The sequence below is a fragment of the Ornithodoros turicata genome, chromosome 3, assembly GCF_037126465.1.
Source record: "Ornithodoros turicata isolate Travis chromosome 3, ASM3712646v1, whole genome shotgun sequence".
In the NCBI taxonomy this organism is placed as follows: domain Eukaryota; kingdom Metazoa; phylum Arthropoda; class Arachnida; order Ixodida; family Argasidae; genus Ornithodoros; species Ornithodoros turicata.
In genome coordinates, this window is record NC_088203.1 from 103,293,537 (window position 1) to 103,306,353 (window position 12,817).

At 46.2% G+C, this 12,817-nt stretch overlaps 1 protein-coding gene across 1 annotated transcript in view; it reads right to left on the reverse strand.

Annotated features, from left to right (window-relative positions):
• LOC135389049 (probable phospholipid-transporting ATPase IM) overlaps positions 1 to 12,550 on the reverse strand; it is a 75,450-nt gene extending 62,900 nt beyond the window's left edge. The window contains exon 1 of the mRNA XM_064618997.1: positions 12,291 to 12,550. The gene's annotated coding sequence lies outside the window, so the exon portion shown is untranslated. The remainder of the gene's footprint in view (positions 1 to 12,290) is intronic.
• Between the last annotated feature and the right edge of the window lie 267 nt (positions 12,551 to 12,817).

Sequence of the window (12,817 nt, forward strand, 5' to 3'; positions counted from 1 at the left end):
CACAACATTATGCGACAACTATTACCTCCTAAAAGGTGTAACTTCTCCACACTTTTTTCTAAGAGTGATACAGTTGTTCAACATTGAATACCGATACACTCTAAGAAAAAAAAGGGGGGTACTTTTACTCCTTTTGGGGACTAAATGCGTTGCCACAAAAAAAAGTCCCTTTCGGGAGTAAATGCACGGGAGTAAATAGATGTCACAGAGCGGAGACTGCATTTCAAGCGCTGTTGTAAGAGTCCCAGGTACATAATTGGTGTGCATGCATGAAAATCTTTGACGCAAATCGTCAACCGTGATATATCGCGTGATATAAAATCTTGCGCCACACATAGGGCACAATTTGCGGAGAAAGATGCCCTGTTCCTTACTCTGTGTGGTTGGAAAATGGCTACGTTATACAGCCTTTTTATGCCGCTCAAATTGACCAAGGCCACATATTTACGTAGACTGTTGCATTCAGGAGACCATGCGCGGAGTTTAGTGACAATTTGCAGTCCTGGGGAGTAAATGTCGGGTTAGGGGACTAAACAGGGGAACAAAAACGTCGTGGACTGCTCTCAAAGTGTGTACCGATCCAACATGGCGACGCAGTGTCGCATACGTCACGCGTTTGACTACTTCGATTTGGGTGTCTCCCACATCCGCCATATTATTCGCCGGACCTCGCGTCCTCGAATTATCACATATTCGGCAGTATCAAGGAGGACCTCGGCGTCCGGACGATTGGTTCCGACGAAGACGTCGAGCAAGAGGGACTGACTACACACCCGACCGAAAAACTTGCTCTTTGCCGGAACACGGCCGAAACGACGGCGCAGACCTGCATTCAAAATGCAGGGCAGGGGGACTACACAGAAAAATGATACACTGTTTTTAAATTAGGTGAGCATCATACCGAACACGAACCGCCCCCCCCCCCCCCCCCCCGATACCGAATACAACATTCGCATTCATTTTGCGAGAGTAATTAATTCGTAAATGATGACAATAGCAAACCGAAACCGAAATGCGAAGAGCAGAAAACAGAGCTATACGGCGGTTCGTCCAGAGGAGGATACCGTGACGTCACCCAGCATTGTCGTCTGCTTCGAAACCTGCATTCTCCCTTGCCGGATGGTGTCAGCAGTGTGTGCTGCTTTCAGCGCCCTCTGGCTTCACACACTGGCGAAGCGCTCACTTCGTAATAAATTCGTTTAAATACGATCTGCGCAGTTTTGGAAGGAGATATTTCGTACACATGTTCCTGACATCCCAAAGGTTACGAATATACCACAACCTCGATTTTTTAACCAAAGGTCATACAGTTTAACTGACGCCATAAATCTCAACAACACCGCCACACACCGAAACATAGCCTATTATTAGCAAAAAGCAAACGAACGATTTGACCCACCTCACCCGATTCACCAAAGATGATACCGGAAACCACTCGAACAACAGTTTCGCACGACGTCTCACCATCTCAGCAAGAGCAGATCCTTACTTTTTTGTAAGCTCTCGAATCGCTTTTAAACCGCCACGTATACTATACACCTGCAATCCGCTTGGGGCAACAGTTGAAAACACCAATGATTGACCGGCAACACTGCGCATGCAAGGACGTCAAAACGGGAAAGTGTGAAAGAGGAGGACGCCGGTCGAAACACAGCAGCAAAAGTCAATACGGAGACCTTTAATAACACCGACGCATGCGAGGCACCCCACGAAACGGCCAATAACGTGACGGATCTACGGACGCGGTAGCGGAATGCTGGGTACATTTTTGTACATGCGGCAACGGGTGTGTCGGAGGCGGACACGTGTGCGCAACGCGTTATTTGTAATCAATTACTTCTTGAGTAACTTTTGGGGTAATCAGTTACTTTATTGAGTAATCGATTACTCAGTACTTGATTACTTTTCGGGCAGAGATTAACTTCATCTTTCAGATGTTCTGCCCCCAGTCAAGCCCCGAAGCCAGCGAAGGCATGACACGAAAAACACAAACATCACGCACCCCCAAACCAACGGAAACAGAAACCGAAACCACTCAAGAGATACCAACAGAAGACACCAGTCAACCCAGGCCAAGCGAAGACTCTACCGGTCGACACCCAGCAACGCGCTGCGCCCAACGGGCAATGGACAATTTTTTATTTTATTTTTTGTCACAAACGACTTTTCTTTTACTGACGATTTTATCGTTATTTAGACACCTGGACTACTTCGTCCAGACCACGCCTGTGGTGTCGGGTACACCTGCCCTGATTATAAAAAAAAAGGGGGGGGGGGGGGGTTACGCGGAATCTGAACCTGAACCTAAAGGATTCGTCCGCTGCGTCGTTTGCGATTCCAGCGCCAAAGAAATCGCCAGTCTAGACGCGCGTCACAGGCGCGACACGATGACCAATCCTCGCGGGAAATCGTTTTCGGAGACCAATGGGAGGCCACACCGCAAACAACGCATAAATCCCGTTCCTTTTGTATTACTGTCAAGGTAACGGCAGCTTTCATTTCGCGAGAAAATTTTTGCGCTTTTTCTTTCCCAATACAGGCATTGCGCGCATAATGACGCGTCAGCGAGTTTTCTGTACTTCCAGAGCTTCCAGGGCTTTGGTACTTTGGCGCTTTGGTACTTTCTTTCGAGCAGCGCATGTGGGCCCCTATGTCCACGAAACGAGGGGGGTCAAACCCCCTCCCCCACGAAGTCGTACCTTCGGCAGTGCATTTTGGAGAGGGAATAAGGGTAAATCTCCCGCGACGTGTAAAGTTCCCGTAAAACCCTTTACGAAACATTTTTGTGGCTACGCTATTGCAAATGGATAATTTACGCTTAAATCCGAATTCACTTGTCGCGGCGAATCCCCTCCCACAAGGCCATGTCAAACAATACGGTGGAGAAGATTGGTGCGAGAAAGGTGTGAAAAGTTAATATACGATGCGCCTTCTGTCTCTCTCTCTCTCTCTCTTCTTTTCTTCTCTCCTATAAACGGCACGTGGACGAATAAAGGCTCGTCCCAAAACGTTATACTAGGCACAAAGGAGACCCAGAAATCCATCAAAAATCCCAACCAAATTCGCTCCATGTGGATATTTTAATAAAAAAAAGGGCTCTTCCAAGCATGAAAATCGTGTCACTCACGCCGGCACATCATAACACAATGCCCCGCTGCGACAGAAAAAAGGGCCACATAAACAGTAGGGGGCAATAACGTCTGGCAACCGGGAAAGAGAGGAAAATGGGTCTTTGAAATCGATTCGGCATAGAGTGCACTCCATAAAGTACAGCGACCGCAGAGTCTCTCCCTATAACTTTCCCTTTTGTTCCCCCTCCCATTCACAGGGAGTGAAATCAATGGCTCGCGTCCCAAACTTCCCTCTCCTCTGTGTACTACGTCGTCCGGGTATATTTTCTCCGCTTGATTGAAAGGCTTCCCGGAATGCTTGGCCTTCTGTCTCGACCAAGTTTCCATAACACTGCTTTTCACAACGAAAGCAGGCGATGCCTCGTGGCGATCTTCGGAACTTAGCCTCGAGGCGTGCGATCACTGACTGGCTTCGTGCTTGCGAATAAATGTCACCGTAATAGTAGTGCCAAGTTACGGTAGACAAAGTGACTGTGAAACATTGATGCACGTGCAAACATCGTTGCAAGTGCGTTTCTTGTGGTACTTGCCCCCCTCTCGTGCAACAGCCCACCAAAGGCTAACAGTATCAACAAATACTATATGAATTACAAGACGGGAAGGAAGATTCGAACGCCAAGATCGCAAAACTTGGCTTTCTTTTTTCGGCAGATTTTTTTTTTTGCTATCACAGATATCATATCGTTCCTGCCTCCCCTATCGCTCCACTGGGACCTCGACCACTCCCCTCTCTTTCAGCGAAGTGAAAGTTAAATTACGGACCGCTATATGGGACTCCATTGGAATGCTCTCGCAACCGGACAGGACGTTAAGTGACGTCATCAACGAGAATTGGCCGAAGCAGACCACAGTTAGGGACGACACAGACGCGTAAGTCTCGAAGGCCCAGAAATCAACGAATTCAAACAACTCAGGGAAAACAGGCGCTGGCGCTAGGAATCGAATCTGGGTCTTCTGATATAAATGTTCTCTTATGTTGATCTTAAATGGTTTAAATGTTAAGACTATCGTCGTATGGCTACGTTATGCACATTGTCCCATTTCACCCTTCCACTCTCTCTATATAACCGGGATTTTCCCTCTGGTTCCTCCAGTTTTATGTTAATTGTATAGTATGTATTATGTGAATGAATGAAATAAAAAATGATTGATTGGTACACACACACACACACACACACACATATATATATATATATATATATATATAATAGGAAAAAAAAATAGCCGGAGCTCTTTGGCTGCACGTATAGCATATGTCTGTAACTCAAACATCGCCATGTCAGTAGTACTGCCAGTAGTACTGGCATGGCGATGTTTGAGTTACAGACATATGCTATACGTGCAGCCAAAGAGCTCCGGCTATTTTTTTTTTCCTATTATACTTCACTGGCTTTGCACTGGGCTTTCAGTGAGTGAGTTATCTCACCCTGACGGGAGGAATCACGTGTTACGTGACCTTCTGACGCCATCCACTCAAACGTTGCCTGCCTGCGTACTGCTGATGAGGTCCAAGAAGGCCGAAACAGCTGTCCAGTACTGGCATGGCGATGTTTGAGTTACAGACATATATATATATATATATATATATATATATCCCAGGTGTATATCGCTCGCTGAGTGACCCCTGGTTTGCCAATTCGGAACGATGCGCAGCTACCCAGGGCCGACGAGCCGCAAACACGGCGAAACACGTGTCCTCTGGTGCTGCCGCATCGTTCCATCGTATATATATATATATATATATATATATACAGGGTGTTCAAAATTAAGCTTTCACTAGCACTTTATAAATAGGCGAACAAAAGAAAACTGGTGCTACTTTTTCTGTTTCTTGAGTAAGAAACAGGTGCTACATAATTAGCAGCACCTGTTTCTTACACAAGTAGCGTAAAGTTATCATCCGGTTTCCTGTCATCGCTGTGTTTGCGTAGCGCTCGTGAAAGCTTAATTTTGAACACCCTGTATATGTATATGTGCTGTAGGTGCTAATAATAATGCCCATTTCGCTGAACGTAGCTGATGGAACGTCGCCGTAGTTTCGCCGAAAGAACCAGCCCAAGTCGCTGCCTTCCCACTGCATTGGAAGGAAACAACGACCAAAAGCCTAGATGCCACCGCCTTCTCATCCGCCATTGCTAGCCATCACTGCTATCCGCGCCGATGTTCTAGTGTTGTTTCTTCGACGGTCATATTCAGGCTTGTCTATTCCTAGAGCAGAGGAGTGCACGGATTTATATCCAAACAGGGGACCACTGGGCGCTTATATTCGTGCACAAACTAAAAATACCGCCCTTAAGGAAACACCATCGTAACGAAGCGAAAATAAGTTGTTTGCTCACAGCTCAAGAACGTTGCAATTTTTTCCTTCTTGTTTTTATTGACAGTGCATATAGCAGACAATCTTTCTTATCCTTTTTTTTTTTCCCAATTTCTCCCAGAAGCGAATCTGTGTGTGGTGTGTTTCTGCCAGGGTTGGTTAGCGCAAATAATAATGTTTCCGGCACCTAAGAAATTCAATTTTCCGTTTCCGTCTCCAAACGATTTTCGGTAGCGGTTTGCGTTTCCGGTAAAGGTAACGAAAATATTTTCGTTTCTCGCAGAATTTCCGTCTTTAACGTTTCCGTCTCCGGTAACAAACCCTGCTTTCTATGTTATACTTGAAGTAGGAAAACACAGAAGACGCGTATGATCTTCCCAAACCACAATACTTGGCACTCAACTCAACTCAAACTCAAACCGCAATACTTGGCACGTGCCCATAGTCAGCGTTGCTTCGCGGGGCTAACGTGGATCATACTCGGCATAGACTCAGGCACCAAGTTGGAACAACTTAGGCACAAACTCGACCGCAGCCAACAGTTGCGCGTTTACGGCTTTGCGGTTTCGTCCGGATTGGAGTGGATTGGATTGGATTGGATTATTTTAGTACCCCGAGAGGCGTGTGTATTCCTTTCGACTGTCAAGCCGAGTGACCAAGCTGCGGCCATCGATGCTACGAAGCTGTTCATCGTCAGTCGTATTTGTTCGTAGAGATCAACGAACGAACAAGAAGTGTCATTTTTAAAGTGGGACTCCGCAACAAAATCACCACAACAATTGTGACATAGCAGTGACCTTTGGGGTATCAGGAACATACGTACGAAATATCGCGTTCCCAGAGTGCACAGATTTCATTCCAACGAATTATTACGAAGTAAGCGCTTCGCCTCTGTGGAGCAAGAGGGCGCTGAAAGCAACACTGTCGACGTCATCCTGCATCGAAGAATGCAAGCTTCGTAGCAGACGACAATGCCGGGTGACGTCACAGTATCTTCCCTCCGGGCGAACCGCTGTGCACGTTGCATGTTGGTTTCGGTTTCGTATTGCCATCATTTACGAATTAATTACTCGCACAAAAATGAACGCGAATGCTGTATTCGGTATCAAGGGAGCCGTCCGTGTTCGGTATGATGCTGATCTCATACATATGCTGTCGGACATCTGATTAAACTTCCGCGGTAGCGCCACGAAGCAACTGTGGCTATGAACGTCGTACAGACGTGGACAGATGGAGAGAGGACAGCAGCAGGAAGCAGTGGGATACAGGGGGCCAGCTGTATGTGTCCTGGGCCGACTTCCGAAGGAAACTGTGCCGACAGCACTTTAACTGAGCATTGTCGTTGAACTATATGCTCGTTACCCTTTTGAAACGTGTTCAGCTTCTTCAAGGCCTCGTGCTTCGCGAGTGAAAACTTTGAACGTAAAATAAAGCCTCCTCGTTCAGCACGGCGAATGCGTTTTCCTGTTTGTAGGTGAGGTAGGTACGCACGATAGGAGTGCAGAAAAAAAAAAGTGATGGTCAAGCGCAGGACGTGACGAAAAAGGAGAAACGCATTCTTAAGGAGACACGTACATACGCCTCAGTATAGGCGAAATGGGACTAAACTGACAGCCTGGCACATACTGTGTTAGGCGTACTGGGACCCCGAGCGGTTCCCACTCTGACTGATACTGAGCGGGTCCCACCCTGATAGTTCTGACTCTGGAAAAGTGGAATTTGCTCCACAAGAATGAGAAAAAGATGCAAAATCAAGGATTTTCGAGGAGTGTGGGAAAAATCCAGGGTTTTCCAGACCTTGAAAATGGCATTTTTTTTTTCAAAATCCAGGGTATTCGAGGGTTTCAAGGATCAAGTGGAAACCCATGCTATCGGCGACGGACATTTCGGTGTAGGGTCCTACACCGAAATGTCCGTCGCCGATATTGAAAAATCGATAAAGATTTTCTGCTGGTCCATTAGTAACTCGTGCTGGACCAGTAGATACGGCTACTGGTGCATTTTCTCAATGTCCGTGCAATGCAATTTCAATGCATTTTCTCCAGCGCTGAAGAAAACACTGTACGCCACGTTCTTAAAACTTTTTCCCAACAGAGTTCAACCAGTTGTGCAGCGAATGATATCGCTTTGATGTTACTGGTCGAATGGCGTGTATATACTTCATTCTCCATTAGCATATTAAAAACAAAACTCTCTCTCACAAATTCAACAAATCGGAAGAGCGAATGATAACACCACTCGGTCGGTTGTGATCATGTGTTTCATGAGTCGTGCGCAACTAAGCACATGTAATTTTGGCCGCGCAGGAGCCTACGGGCTTTTTTTGTTTTTGTTTGTTTGTTTGTTTGTTTTTTCGCCCGCACAACCAGGGAACATTTTGTCTTACACGCGGTGTCAACACACGCCCGTATGCATAGAAAATATATATCAATACGCCAGCGCACCAAGAAGTTCGTACGCCCAAAATGTGCCTGTGCACCGAACTGTCCCGTACACTAAAGTGTCTTACACCGAGATGTCCTAGGCCCCCATGCTATATCGATGTCGAAAGCGAAGTGCAATGTATTGGTGGCTGGGTTTCGTGCAATATGGAATGGTCATGCATTCAACCGGCCATGAATACTAATCGATTAAGTGAAGTCCCCCCTCCACAAGGAAAAGTTTCCTTTCATGCCTTGCATGTACAGGAACATTATGCAGAAGCACATCCGTACACGGGTTGTAAACAGAAGCGCCTTTGCTCCATTTCCTGGATTATTTCTGCGCGACCCGAATGAATAATTGTGATTTCAGTGCTACAATCTACGGGGTGTATACGTGTACGCAATGTTCTTCGTATTTCATCTTCCCCCGGCTTATTCAGTGCGATTCAAATTCGTCCGGAAAATCCCGGGATTGTCCTCCGGTGATGTCCTTTGGCATAATGGCAGCGCACTTGGTGTGGATGGCGCACAGGTCGGTGTCTTCGAGGATGAAGATATGCCACGACACTCGGGGGACTTTTTATATATATCTAAAAAAAATAAGGAAGCTTAGCCCGAATTATGTGGCTGGCTCGAAATTGCATACGAACAGTGGCAGCAAGCTTTGATGATAACCATCCAAGCAGCAGAGGGAACATAGACGGGACGGTGGGGAGCACTTGAAGTATACAAAGTACTACTTTGAGTACATTTCTCGGTACTTGTACCTTACTTGAAGTACATTTCAATTTGTGTACGTTGTACTTTTCTTCGGTACTTTCCTTTCAAGTACTCAAGTACCCAACGGGCAACACAAACGCAAAGCTTGGTCGCAAAATCATTTCTTTTGGCTTGAGTCAGCTGTAAACTATCCACGTTTTCTAGCTAGCACTTGGCAAAAATGCTAGCTCAAAGCTTTCTAAAGCTAACAATCGAGGTATAATTACCTGACGTTTTATCACTAACGTCAAACGGTACGATCTAAATTTGTAATGTACTTGATAAGGGACTTCGCAAAGGACTTTTGGTACTTCAATTACCTTAAGTACATTTGTAGTATAGTAATTTGTACTGTACTTACAGTACAACAGGTGCTAGGTACTTTACTTCAAGTACAATTTTGAGGTACTTTGCCCATCACACAGAAACAACAGGGACAACTGCCAACTTGTTTCTGTGTATCTAACCAAAGCATCAGAACCCAAAGCATGTGGGTGTTGAAAAAAAGAAATGGAGGGACGACATTTTTACAGACACGATGTAATAGCCTATGTATCATTGCCGCCATGTGTCTAAAGCTGAAAGAACACGGGCCCCCTTGTCGGGGGTGCACAGGCAAAAAAATTAGGGGATGATGAGGAATTTTGATTCACTGCTCCCGTCCTGCTGTTTTACTGAGTGACAAAAACTGAAGTAACATAACTAATTTTGTCGCGCTTATTGGTTGCAATATAGTGCGAACATGGTATACCGGGTCTTCCACGAAAATCCCGCAGCTGAATAAAACACATAGAAAGGACAGATACATACAAAGCCTCAAAGTGCCTAAGAAATTAATTATGAAAGATGGAAGTCACTGAAAAGGTTAGCCAGCTGTAGGGCTCGAACCCATATCTTCTGGATTACCGGTCCAGGGTTAGCTTAGCTCACGACCACGACCTACTAGATTATAACGACCATGTCAGGCGCACCCCTTCTATGCGCCGCATTTTTGGAAGGTAGCGGTGGCGCTTCTGATCGTCCCAGTTATTGCTTCCTCAACTTCTACAATACTTTGTACTTCAGCTTACCTTAGTATTTCTGTACAAGCGGTGGACGTTCCACAGATGTTTCATTCTGAGGTTGATTATCATCATTATTCTACGAGTTTTCATAGGGGCTATCGCTGTCGTCTGCTACGTGCTGCTACGGTAGTCGTACACACGCTTCTGCGCGTTCAGAATTCAAATTTCCATCGTCCAATCGTGTTGTGCCGATCAGTAGCGCCCCTGGCGGATCGTGTGGACAGGCTCCTCATAGGGTTTTCTGATTGTGGCATGGTCGTTATAATCGAGTAGGTCGTGCTCACGACCTACTAGATTATAACGACCATGTCATAGGCCCCCCTTCCCAGCGCCGCATTTTTGGAAAGTAGCGGTGCCGCTACTCATCGTCTCAGTTATTGCTTCCTCAACTTCTACAATACTTTGTACTTCATTTGTACTTCAGCTTACCTTAGTATTTCTGTACAAGCGGTGGATATCACACGGAAGATGTTTCATTCTGAGGTCGATTATCATCATCATTCTACGCGTTTTCATAGGAGCTATTGCTGTCGTCTGCTACGGTAGAACTCAAATTTCCATCGTCCAATCGTGGTTAAGATCTCGCGTGTAGATGAGTAACGCGCGTGGCTTAGCTCAAGTGGTAGAGCCCTTGACCGGTAATCCAGAATATGTGGGTTCGAGTCCTATACAGCTGGTTAACATTTTCAGTGACTTCAATCTTTCATCAGAGAAGGAATATCGAGTCATCTCTTCCGGCTGGCCCTTATCTTCCATCACCGCCGTATGTATGACCACGCGAAGGAACGCACAGATGAGCGAAAGAGCGCATTGCTGCGCTACTCCGCGCAAGAAATATGTAAACCGAAACTAACAAATTACTCGAAAAAATTACTCTAAAAAAAGCATCGACGCATTTTCTTCGCATTTACCGAATTATTCAGCGAAAAATCCGGCATGTGTATACAGAAAGTAACTGCTCTGAGGCGACTACGTATATATGGGCTTCGGGTTTACGGATTTATCAAAAAAAGAAGAAAAAAAAGACTTCGCTTTTGAAAGGTCCAACAATGGAGAAATGAGCAAGAAAATATCTCGCCTGAGTATATCTTTTTTTTTTTATTCCGTGTTAGCGCCGCGAAGCGACTGTGGTTATGAGCGGCATGCGGCGGCGGACAGATGAAGAAAGGACAGCGCCGTTAGTATTCGTCCTGCTCCTGGGCCGACTTCAGGGTGAATTGTGTCGACATTCGTCTGGCACTCAACGGGTGCCCTCCTTAGTGACTCTACTCATCTAATTGACACAACGGAACGAAGCAGAACGTGACATAACGGCGCCTGAGGCCATTTCTCAAGAGCGCCATTGGTTCTCCCCCTCCCCCTTATTCTTTCCTTTTTCGAATCATGTGTAGCCCTCCTCTTCAAAGTGCACAAGTGAGCACAGATGACACGCGGACTGTCTTCTTGACGGCAAAATAAAAGCGAATTAATTCGTGTGCACCATTTGGTCCGAGTTGGCACATCTTCCAGTATCTTTTTGTTCGTATTCAACATCGCCGTTGACTTTTAGTGCAGCAGACGACACTTCGCTACATCAAGGCCGCGGAGGCAGGCTCCCTCACACGACTGCCAAGATGAGGAAACTAAAAAGCCTCAAAAGGAAATGATAAATCATGAACATGTAGTCGTCGTTTCTTTGCTTTCTGATAAAATACACTGTCTGCGAAGCACGCAATATAAGGGTAATCAATCCTCGTTACCACCAATCGACATCGATTACGTTTCGGTTATTCGGTCGTCTGCTGGTTAAATATTGCCCAGATAACCGGATTATGAGTTTCTCTCAACGCCGTTGTCATGGCTTGCCTGACTGACGCCAAACCACAAAAGTTATAATATGCGGGTACGATTACTGCACAACATTTTAGCGGCAATCAGGTCTTCGCTACATCTCGCAGTCTCTGCCTTTGGCGGAACTCCGTTTAACACTTTGACTCCTTCTGCTAACGTAGTCAGTAGCTTTATGTCTGTCTTGTTAAGCAGAAGCGATCAACTTGTTTTTCAGCGTTGTCTGCTCTTTGGAACTTTGTTCTCACACTGCTCAGCAGTTTCCCTCGATCGCGCGATCATCCAGCTTGGCCTCAGAACAACGTTTATTTATAAAGTCCCAGACGCTCCAGACCGGACACTATAAAAAGAGTCGCACCATCGAAGCACACGTACAACATTGCTAAGGCTGTCATAATATGAAAACGTTCTATGACCAGAATATGTGCCCTGCTCGGTGTCTGCCATTTTCAACTTCCCGCCACAGATCAATATATTACCAAAGTCGGCTAACCGGCAGCGTACACAAATAGCCACTTAATATAACCACAAAAAAATGCCATAAACGTCTCGGCACCGCTCTAATGCGAGATTTGAAACCCAAAACAAGTTGAGAGCACACCGGTGTGAGCACGAACGTGGTCAAGCACAGGCCGTGTAAACTATTACTGTACGAGTTTTCCCGAGCCACGATAGAAAACCGACGTTTCGTCAACAACTTGCATCTTATAGCTGGCTCAACTGTACCTTCAAAGACGCCCACTAACGAATGAACCACGAAGGAACCTACCTGTTTGATATCACCTGGCGTTTGTCCGCTAAAACAGTCGGCTTGTCCGATGTGGAGGGCACGTTTTTCAGGAGTCTCCTTCAAGTGTAAGCACAGGCGGTAGGTTGGACGACGTGGACACAACACAGAGGTAAAACTTGCACAAAAACGAACTTATCCAAATATTTCTAGGCTCGCGGACAACTTTTGACATGGCGTCTAGCCGAGCTTCTCTCTTGGCTGCTCGATCGGGCGCGTCAGGTTAGACGGAAACGGAAATAGATACGCGCGATGCCGTATGCCGTTCCGGTGTCATATTTCTGCATCCGCCACAGTGTTTTCAGACTGCTTTAGTAAATACGAACTTCTCAGAAGAAAAAAAAGAAAAACCTTGTGTACTCTTGCTGTGAGGCCGACGCCGGGCGTGTTGCGTTGCGGACCGGTTCACGTGAAAGAGCGGCTGGGGAAGGGGGCAACACCCGCTGTCTTGCCGGTCTTGTCCAAAGGCTCCAAAGGTGATGAACTTGCACTGCTTGCACCAAGAGCAG